The sequence below is a fragment of the Mytilus trossulus genome, chromosome 3, assembly GCF_036588685.1.
Source record: "Mytilus trossulus isolate FHL-02 chromosome 3, PNRI_Mtr1.1.1.hap1, whole genome shotgun sequence".
NCBI lineage: Eukaryota > Metazoa > Mollusca > Bivalvia > Mytilida > Mytilidae > Mytilus > Mytilus trossulus.
The window spans coordinates 60,443,041-60,454,272 of NC_086375.1; the positions used below are offsets into that span (position 1 = coordinate 60,443,041).

The 11,232-nt window shown below is 29.6% G+C and overlaps 1 pseudogene; it reads right to left on the reverse strand.

Moving 5' to 3' along the window:
• Nucleotides 1-544: 544 nt before the first annotated feature.
• Nucleotides 545-11,232, reverse strand: LOC134712009 (uncharacterized; annotated as a pseudogene).

Sequence of the window (11,232 nt, forward strand, 5' to 3'; positions counted from 1 at the left end):
ATCAATACCAACCTTCCTTTTGTGGTCATAAACATTGTGTTTAAATTTCATTGATTTCTATTTACTTTAACTAAAGTTATTGTGCGAAAACCAAGAATAATGCTTATATGGACCCTTTTTTGGCCCCTTATTCCTAAACTGTTGAAACCAAAACTCCCAAAATCAATCCCAACCTTTCTTTTGTGGTCTTAAACCTTGTGTCAAAATTTCATAGATTTCTATTTTAACTTAAACTAAAGTTATAGTGCGAAAACCAAGAAAATGCTTATTTGGGCCCTTTTTGGCCCCTAATTCCTAAAATATTGGGACCAAAACTCCCACAATCAATACCAGCCTTCCTTTTATGGTCATAAACCTTGTGTTAAAATTTCATAGATTTCTATTCACTTTTACTAAAGTTAGAGTGCGAAAACTAAAAGTATTCGGACGACGACGACAACGACGACGACGACGACGACGACGACGACGACGACGACGACGACGACGCCAACGTGATAGCAATATACGACGAAAATTTTTTCAAAATTTGCGGTCGTATAAAAACAAAAGTATGTGATTGTTCCACCATGATTCTTAGGACAAAGATGGATTATAACTTTTATTTTACTCATGTCAGAAGCAATTTCATGAGGTGTCATTAAGCGTATTAGATGTCCAAAAAAAAGTAATGCGATTAAATATTGGTGGGTAATGTGTAAATACTGCACTTTAATGTATATGTCACTCATACTCAACTGTAACAATAAAGTGATACATTTGTTCTGTATGTTAAAAATAACAATACAAAAAAAATATATTCAATTTAATTAATTTGGTCTAAATGATACCACTGTGTTTTGTTCTAATGGGGAACTTTTAATACTTATAAATGGCATAAGAGAATCTTTGTTCATTCCTTACAATATCTCAATCTGATTTTTATGCACACACAACAATGAAAGACATCTAAAACAAAAAATCTTAACCTTATGTATACTTCAAATTAGAACTATTCAAGATTTAAAAGGAATTTCAAAATTCAAGGTGAGGTGCCCAGTCAACAAAAAGAATTCTTCTTGAGAATAAAATTCAGAGGTTTTGTAAATTAATAAATATAAGTGTTTTTTTCTTATCGACCCTGTTTTTAAGAAAATTATTTTACCAACATATCAGTTTCTGTAATTGTTAACTTATTTTTCAAACTATATCTACACATTAGATCAAATCCTAATAATTTTTGTCACTTTGTATACCAATGAAATACAGTGGCTACCTTCCATTAAACAGTTTGTAAATTATAATTAATAATCTTCAAAATCAATAAATAATGTGATATGGTTTGAAAGAACTCTAATATAATATTTGTTCATCATATATTTGTAAATAAAAATGTAACGATATGCAATTATACATTAGAAAATCACATTCAAGCAAATTACATAACACACAAGATAAAAGAGTTAAATATATAAATACAACATCATAACTTTTGGCAACAGATGTAAAAATGACGGCAAAACTTAAAGTAAATCACACAAATGTTCAAATGATATTTGATCACAGATATATTACATAACCTTCTATTCACATACAAATGTTCAAAAAGCATAAAAAAATGTAATATTCTGCCTTTGTTCTACCCTTAGGTCACACTCATTTTGGCCATTTGCAAAATTTGATGTCAAATATAACTATCACTACAGCATCACAAGTACATAGAGAATTCCATACTGACATAATTGGAAGGAATTATTTTTATAACCGGTTGCTTTATTTTATACCTAACAATACTTACATATATATATACTAAATAGTATTAACAAAATTTACATATTTTATTTTACATATCTAAATGTAAAGCTACTACCCTTTAAAATTACCAATTAATTAGGCACATTCAGACACAATATCAATTTTCTATATTTGTTCAAAATAAACCTTGTTCATTTTTGATAATCTTTGCTCAAATTACAATGTATCAAAATAATCATTATGCATTTTTAATAATATATCACTATATATACTACACTGTTAGTGTCTATAATCATAAATTTTCAAGAATAGAATAATCAATCTTTAATAGTAAATTATGATACACAATTTTCTTAATTGATTAAATGTTAATCTGGGCATAAATAGTAAAGAATAAATACCTATACACTCAATTTACAACATCTTTAAATTTACACTTAAAATTGTACATGTAAATATGTGATTAAAAGAAATATTTCACCAAATATGTTTTGGCATTTAACATTTCTGTTTTTAGGTTGATTAATTTCATTTCTATTTTATCAGGAGATATTTGAATAATTATCTGAAATCAGAATCTGGTTGTTCATGATAACTGTTGCACTAAGCAATGAACTTAACACTGAAAACAGTTTTGTTTATACAAATAATTAAATTCATTGACCCCAGCAGTTTTCTAGAAAAGTTTTGATAATTATTTTGAGAAATTTTTTTTTAGGTGAAAACTTAGCCATCTGTAATGAGCATATTTTAACTCTTTGGTACATAACCATAGTTTAATAGATTTAAACCTTGATTCCTATTTTGTTATCTTCTTCTATCTTATAATTAAAAAATTAACTGAAAGATGAACAACTAGATACTGTAATTACTGTGACTAGAGTGTTAGTGTTGTTCTCCACCTATTGCAACTTATCTAAAATTCTCATGACCAAACTATTTTATAAAATCAAGTTATTGAATGTATTGCAACAGGTGGAGTGCAACACTAACAGTCAAGTCACAGTAAAACAAAAACAAAAACAAATAGTGCTTAGGTAGAACCTAGATACATTTTAGGTGAAGTGACCTGGAGTGAGTGGCTTCTCCTGAATAATATTAAGCCTAACTGTAAGGATGACTTCATACAAAAATCAATTTCAAACTTCAAAAAAATATGTTTTAAAAAGCCAAGTGCTCAAACATCCCCCCACATGTCCTATAATTTACAGACAAAAAATATTGGACATTTTCGGTGCTTTTCTTTTTTTAATATGAGAGGCAGTGCTTGAAATGATAACCAAATCTATTGGAAGAATAGCAATATTTATAAGGTTGTTAAATTAATGAATGGCCAGCATTTAAAATACTTTCATATATGTACATGTTTATGGGTATGATCATTCAGGAATAATAAAATGATTTTATCTATATCTACAACAAGATCTTATCTAATAAAAGTATAATACATAATATGAACATTTAAAAAATCACAAATATTTGAAAATAGACTAGACAAACATGACACCATTAATTACATGAGGAACATATCAGAACTCATCATTATCCTCCTCTTCAAGCAGTGGTAGGCTCAGATGACCGCTCAGATGACCATTCCTCACTTTTCTCTTCTTTTCTTTGTTAGGGATGGTGTTATGATTCATTTCTATGTCTAAAGCTTTTGATCCTTTGAAAAATCCAGGTGTAGTCTCTTGATCATCTAACAATCCTGTTCAGAAGAAAAAAGTCAAATTTGATCATCTATTGGTAATAAACTTTAAAAGTTGGTCACCCAGAAAGAAACTTGTTTAGGACATGTAACTAATCTATACATTTATAATTAATGTAAACTCAATATCATCAAAGAAACCTGGCAATGGAAAAGATGAGAATATACACATTGAAATGATTTGTTAGCTTAACTGATTTTGCTAAGATTTTCATAAACTTAACATGAGTGCTTATTCATGTCACTGAGGTCAAGGTCAGATGAATCCTGATATTTTACCTTTCTTCCTTACAAAACCTTATGATACACTGTAGCAAAGCCTTTAAAGCCTATGCATTGCTGGATGATTTTTTTTTTTAAATGGTGAAAATATAGGTAGTAGGAGAGTCACAAACTGTCAAACTTTAAAAGAGATCTATTCATTTGTTTATAAAGCAACGTTAAAGAAATCTATTAATTGGTTTATTAACAGCTGCCAGTGGGAGGTTCTATCTAATGTCCTTATTAACAACAGCTGTATAGTCATGTAGGCTTATTACATGAATAAGACTAATCTACTAATGTAATGCAAAGGCTTTATATTAAATCACAAATTTTTTATTGCATATAACATTTATTTTGATGAAAAGAGAAGTGGAATAACAACTGGTAGTATGGTTATCACTGAAAGAATAGTGTTTTCCTGATCTTTAAAGAAAAAAGGCAGCAATTCCAATCAGACAAAATTTACTCCCAATAACAGATTTGACAACTTCAAAAGTCATATTTCCTGTTTTTGATTAATTAATAATATATGTTATTGCACACAATTCAAAAGATAAAGTATTTATTCAGATTTAACCTTGAATTTAAATTCTGAGAGCATCACATAATATGACAACATTGTATGGATGAAATATCAATTTTTGCTAGTAAGGGTATAATTATGTAATTAAATATATTTCATAGTTAAAATGTTAGAATCATGATTTTAAATGTTAATTTTTAATCAGTTATTATAATACCTGTTATTTCTAGCTCATACGTTGGTAATGGAGTGTCTCCTTTAATAAGATACAAAATAGACCGTGAAGGCCATAACAGATGTATCAGTACCATGTATGATAACCAATCAGCACCATTTATAAATTAATATCTGAAATAAAAATAAAAATGGAACATGAATATATATAAAACAAGGTTGTGTCCATAGTATATGGATGCCCCAATCGCACTATCATTTTCTATGTGAAGTAGACCGTGAAATTAGGGTAAAAACTCTACCTTGGCATTAACTATAAAGATCATATTATAAGGAACACATGTACTTAAAGTTTCAAGTTGATAGCTATAGGATTTAAACTTCATCAAAAACTACCTCAACCATAAACTCTAACCTGAAGCGGGAAGACAAATGGACAGACAGCAAACAAACGAACAAACAGACAGACACACAGATCAGAAAACATAATGCCCATAAATGGAGCACTACAATAATTAAACAGTCCTTATTTTCTCTCATAAAACATATGAATGTTGTCATGGTTGTGTACAAAATGGGGAATGTGTCCATGAGACACAGATGATGCCCCAACTTGCATATCCTATAAAGTTATAAAGGGAAATACATGACATAACTGAAGAAGGGTAAACGTGACACAAATTTGCACTTGATCTGAGTTGTGTGGCAATAAGTATTATTTCATAACATTTGGTTGAGGCAAACTTAAGCTAGAGAACAGAAACGAAATATTCAGCAATTCCATTTGTAAAGGGGCACTACTCTAGAACAGTAAAAGTGACACCACCAAAATTCACACTACTCTAGAACAGTAAAAGTGACACTACCAAAATTCAAACTTGATCTGTATTTTGTGGCAATAAGCATTATGTATCAGTTTCAAAACATTTGGGTGTGGCAAACTAAAGATTATGGAACAGAAACTAAAAATTCAACAATTTTTCCATTTGTAAAGGGACATAACTCTAGAACGGTGAAAGTGACCCAACCAAAATTCATTCTTGATCTGTGTTTTGTAATAATTAGCATTTTGTATAAATTTTTAAAAGATATTTGGTTGTGGCAAACTAAGGTAACACTCCACAGTTAGGTGTGTAGTTTCGCAATTTGACCACTGTGGATTTTTCAAATATGAGAGCTAGTGTACAATGAAATTCATTTTCGGATAGCTGAGTATTAAAATAGCCTTTGTATTTGGTTTATATGAACATCATGATAATATTATGCATGTAATATAGGCTGTTTTCTGTATCATGTGTATGACAGTCTGTATTTGTCACTACAAAGTACATGTATAACATTTTTACTCAACTTTATTCATAAACAGACTTTACTACAACTATCAATAGGTTCAAATTGAGGTCAACTTTATTATGAATGTGCCATTTTCTAACTTTAACATTAGTACCATTTTATCAAGACTAACCATATTAAGGTTAAGACATATATACTTGTATGAACATGAACAAAGATCAAAAGAAAAGTTGTGTCAATGTGTACATTCATGCACCATTATTTAACAAAGTCAATAAACATCATAGGAAAAGTTGTATATATGACAATGTGTACATTCATGCACCATTATTTTACAAAGTCAATAAATGTCAGATTCAAAGTCAAAAGTCCTTTTGAACATTTGATAAATCTACATGACATTTATACTTATTGATTACAGTTCATTCATATATACCATAATCAAACTTCTTCACTCCATTAAATACATCTATTAATAATGTATTAGTATGATAAACCCTTTCCATGTCATAGAAATATTTATGGTTCTTACAAAACACATTTAACACCAGATGTTTTAAACAAGATTTAGTTTTTACATGATAATTTTTATATAAAAATTTTCTCTTTTTTTTTTTAAAGATTCTGCTTTTTTTTTTTTAATTTTTAACATGCTTAATACCGAAGACATACATGTAAATATATATACATTTTGTAAATCCAAAATTAAAACAACTTTTTTGAACACCATTGTGTACAGTATGACAAAATCTAGACTTGATACACTGCTTTTTTCCCTACATGTATACTTGTATTTCAAATATAAATCACATACAGTCCTAGTTATGATGGAGAAATGGACAAACACTTTTGAAGAGAACCGCTGGTTTTAATGACTTGATTTTTAACTACTGCCAGGATAAAAATTTAATGTTTCTTATTTTTTTAATTTCCCGAAAGCAATAATCGTATGAACAGCAGAATTGCAAATGAACTTAATGAATGAAATGATTTTCTATTATTTGCAAAATAACATGTACATGTAATCAGTCTTAAAAGGCATAGAAATTTCCTACTCATTCTACAACAAAATTTAATATTATCACTTGTACTTTCATATACTTTACTGATTGTTAATTAAATGACATATCCTGTGCATATACTTCACATAAATATTACCCTCACATACAGGTACAAAATTGTACTTAATTCCAGAAAAAACAGGATGTAGTGATGCATTATGAAAACTTGTATCTATTTAATGATTTATTGTGTCATAACCTACGTGTATCTGTCTTTGTAAAACTGACAATATCTATAATAGTGGTATATTTGTTAACTTTTTTTTTTAAAACAGACATTAAATTGTTTTGAGAAGAAAAAACCGGAGTATGTTCATGTAATATAAAGTATCAAATTAAAAATTTGTTGTCAATCGGAACAGGAAGTACCATGCGCCAGTTAATGGTGTAATCCTGTAACACTTCCATTTTATCATTTTTATTATGGCTTTTATGCATCTTTCTAAATCAATTTTACTTTGTACAATTATGTGGGAAATGATTTCCAGAAATACACCTACATGATAAGATCTAAATGCATTCTAGTCCAGCAGCAGTCTCCAATTATCATTTTTATTTGGGTAACATTTATGAAGAAAATGTGGGTTTTTTTTCAAATTTGTCCTTTGAGGAAAAAAAATGCTTTTTAGTAGACAAAAGTGTTTGACACACTTTAAATTTTATGTTCTATAAAATGAGTTTTCAAACAGTTTCTTTGTACTCTTTTAATTGCAGTATCCTACATTTACTTGCAAAAATTAAACCTACTCAGTGGAACATGCTGTATCTAAATATCATGAATATAGAGACACTCGCCTTTTTTACAATAATGATTTTTTAGGTACAGTAAATATTTTCTCTATTGCAATGTACTTAATTCAAAAACTTACTTAGAATGATTTTATGTTTCCACAATGCTGAGAACTGTGTACTGATGATAGCCAAGATTGGCAAGTATATGAACCAAACAAGGAAATAAGCACCAAACTGTTGAATAAACAAGAGACGATCTGGATGTTTACTGTATCTAACTATCTGTCTTAACTCTACCATGAACCATACCATGATGAAACATCTAAAAATAAGTGTGATGTAACCTGGCCATGTCTGCCATTCATCTATATTTGAAATCACATCAACCTCAGTCTACAAATAAGAAATGGAACAGTTATACATACACATCAATTTGTAAATTTTGGGTCTTATTCAGTATAGCTGGTTATTTTCGCGGAGTGTAAATTTTTGCTTATTTTCACAGATAGAACAATATCGCCAATTTAAAAGCGTTCTTGCAAAGGTATTGATAAAATTTTGGAATCCACCAAAATAATAAACGCCAAAATATTTTGTTAACCTCATTCAACGAAAATCGCAATATTTTACACCTGCAAAATCAACCTGCTTTAAGATACATGTACATTGTATGTCTGGGAATATATTATTAACAAATTGCTTGAAACTGTCATGAATACATGTATTGCAGTCTTCACGAAAAAATCTATAAGCACTCGTCTCAATTGAGTTTTGAAAAATTTAATTTAAATTCTGTTTGCCTTCAGAGATGATTTTTCAGACACAAAAGCAGTTTTACAAGCCTGGGCTGCTGGGTCTGTGGTTTAGCAACTTAGCGTGAAGACGGCAATGGATCTAAAGAACTACACATAAGTTATGTAAACTGGAATAGTTTCATGTGTAGCTGTCCAGCCTCCAACAATCATATGATTTCAAATTTTTAGCACTAAGTTACATGTTTTGCCAGCATGAACCCAAAAATGCTTTTTGAATACCTGTTTAGTTGTACTGGTGATTTTTTTTTTCTGTGGAAAGCAATTTTATCATTATTAGATGAAAATAAGATTACAAATATTAGAAGGTCATCATGTTCATCATTTTCACTACATCACATAAGGAAAATTTGTGTCTTTTAATTAAAGACTTATATATAATTAAGTACTGGTATACATTGTACATGTACATGTATATGAACATAAGGATTTCAATCATTACTGCAATAATTATATACCAGTATACACATGTACATGGTACATTTTGTATATATATTATTATATTTTTATATATATATATATGATAAGAATCTTTTAAAGACGACCAAAATACTTTTCCAGTATCAAATACCTACCAGTTATTATTTCACAGAAATTACAAGCAGAAAAAGACTTTGTTTACTTTTTAAGATAAAAAAAAAGTACATGTTTGTATATAATGTGTTTACATACATGTATATCATGTATATATGTTCATGTACATTGTATGTCACAGGCCTTGTAAAAAGTTACAAGGTTTTCCAGGATTTTTTATTGTATTAAAAATTTATTTAAAAGAAAAGAGATGATTAGAAATACATTTACTCACCAAATTCCAAATAAACAACACACAATTTAAAAGTGTGTAAAGTCCCCAAATGGAAAAGACAATTGGTTTTCCAGTCAGTTCCATACTAGTAATTGTCCAACCTTTGGTTATCAGTAGCAATGTCAACATAAATAAACATTCTGATAGCACATCTATAGCATTCCCTATTACACTCAGCACATAACATCCTACACCATTAGCAGAGAATATCATCCAATGAAGTAAGTTACACGATATCCCTGTCAATTCCAGACATATGCTAGCTGTTAAAATCTTTGTTATTGTGTGCTTCTGTTTAATATAGGCATACAACCATATGGGAATTATTATCAAGTATAGAGCAAAGAATACAGCATAACTTTCCACAATATCATGATCTTCAAAAGAAAACTGATGTTCAAATGGATTTTGATGTTTTGATGCTGGATCTCCATTGACCAGCCAAATGTCATAGTCCAGTTCTAAGTTCTGAGATGATCGAACCCATGAACAATTGTTAGCTGTTGTATTCCTATAACAAGCTACCATACTTAAATACCAGAATCTGAAAGTTAGATTATAAGGTTATATAATTTTGTGAATGACTTTATAAACATTTGTTCCATTACATAATATACAGTACAATGTATTTACTTTAAAAGTATAAAATTTATACTTAATGGAAAAAAAGAGTACACATGCTGACATGTCTCGCCTTCTTTTCTAGTCATTGATATATATTATGTTGATAATCCTAAAAATAAAGTTTACTACAACTATCACATAAACTTAACATGATCCAAAGAAAATGAGGTCAAGGTCATATGAACCAAACAAAAAATTCATGTACATGTACACCTTACAATCGTTCAATACACTAAATATAGTTGCCCTATTGCTAAGAACCGATCGCAACTTAACCAAGAAAACTAAAAATTGACCAATGAACTATGAAAATGAGGTCAAGGTCAGATTAACCATGTCAGACAGACATGTGCAGCTTACATATACAATTCTTCAATGTATTTGTCTACCATTACTGCCTGGATGTCACTAAATTAAAGTTCCTGTACAGTACTGATGTCATAATCATGATAATAGACAATTATTCTGACGCCACAATGGAAAAGTGTTTGTTTTATGACGTCAAAAAGTTCAAGTTGGCCAGATTTTCTGATTAGACAGAACGGATTTATAAATAGCGATAATGTGTGTATTTTGGCTATTTTGTGCATTTTTCCTTTTTTTGTGATAATTTTACATATCATGCTACTTGCTTGAGATGGAAAATTATCACTTGAAACTAAGGGGTATGTAGCATTGCCTATGAAATTGACATGAAATCGACAAAGTCGTCAAAGGTAAAATAGCGATGAACAGATTATCGATATGGTTATCTTAACTCAATTGCTTTTCCTTCTTTCGCCATACCGGCTCAACTACGGAAAAGGTTTTAACATCAGCAGTCAGCTGTCAAACATGAAAAAATATCTAATAATTTTATTGCAAATTTAATTACCGAGGATTTTTTAAATCTTGAACTCTGTAGGTAAACTGGTAACCAGGGATCAGATTTTTCGGCTCATCTTCATCTGGGCAAAGTTGTCCCTTTGGACAAGGTATTCTTCTTAAAAAATCCTCTTTGCCGTCTTGTCTGCAAGGATTATCATATGCTATTTGATCAATTTTGTTAAACATGGCATTACATGAATTTGGCGAGTTAGAAGTTCTGTTTCCATGGTATTCTAAAAAATATTCACTATCTACAAACACAAATGTTAGTGAATGTTTAACTAAAGATATATTTTTCGTTGTTATATTTCCGTAAATAAATCCTTCACTGTTAGCTTTATCCTTATTGTCTGTTTTCTGAATACCGAACTTGGAAAGGAATCTGTAATAATGAGTACTTGTGTTCCACGTCCCTTTTATGTGTAAACAGTTCACATCCAGTAAAATTACATTTAAATATAATAGAAAATAGGCTAATGAATGTTTTGACTTCATTTCAAAATAATATAAAACAGTAAAAGAGAGTCGAAACTCGGAAGATGCAAAATCTGTCACAGTGTTGTCATGCTGTAAATAGAATTCTTTACTTCCTTCTTTCAGAACATCCTAGGAATACAGTCTAACTTGATCCCGTA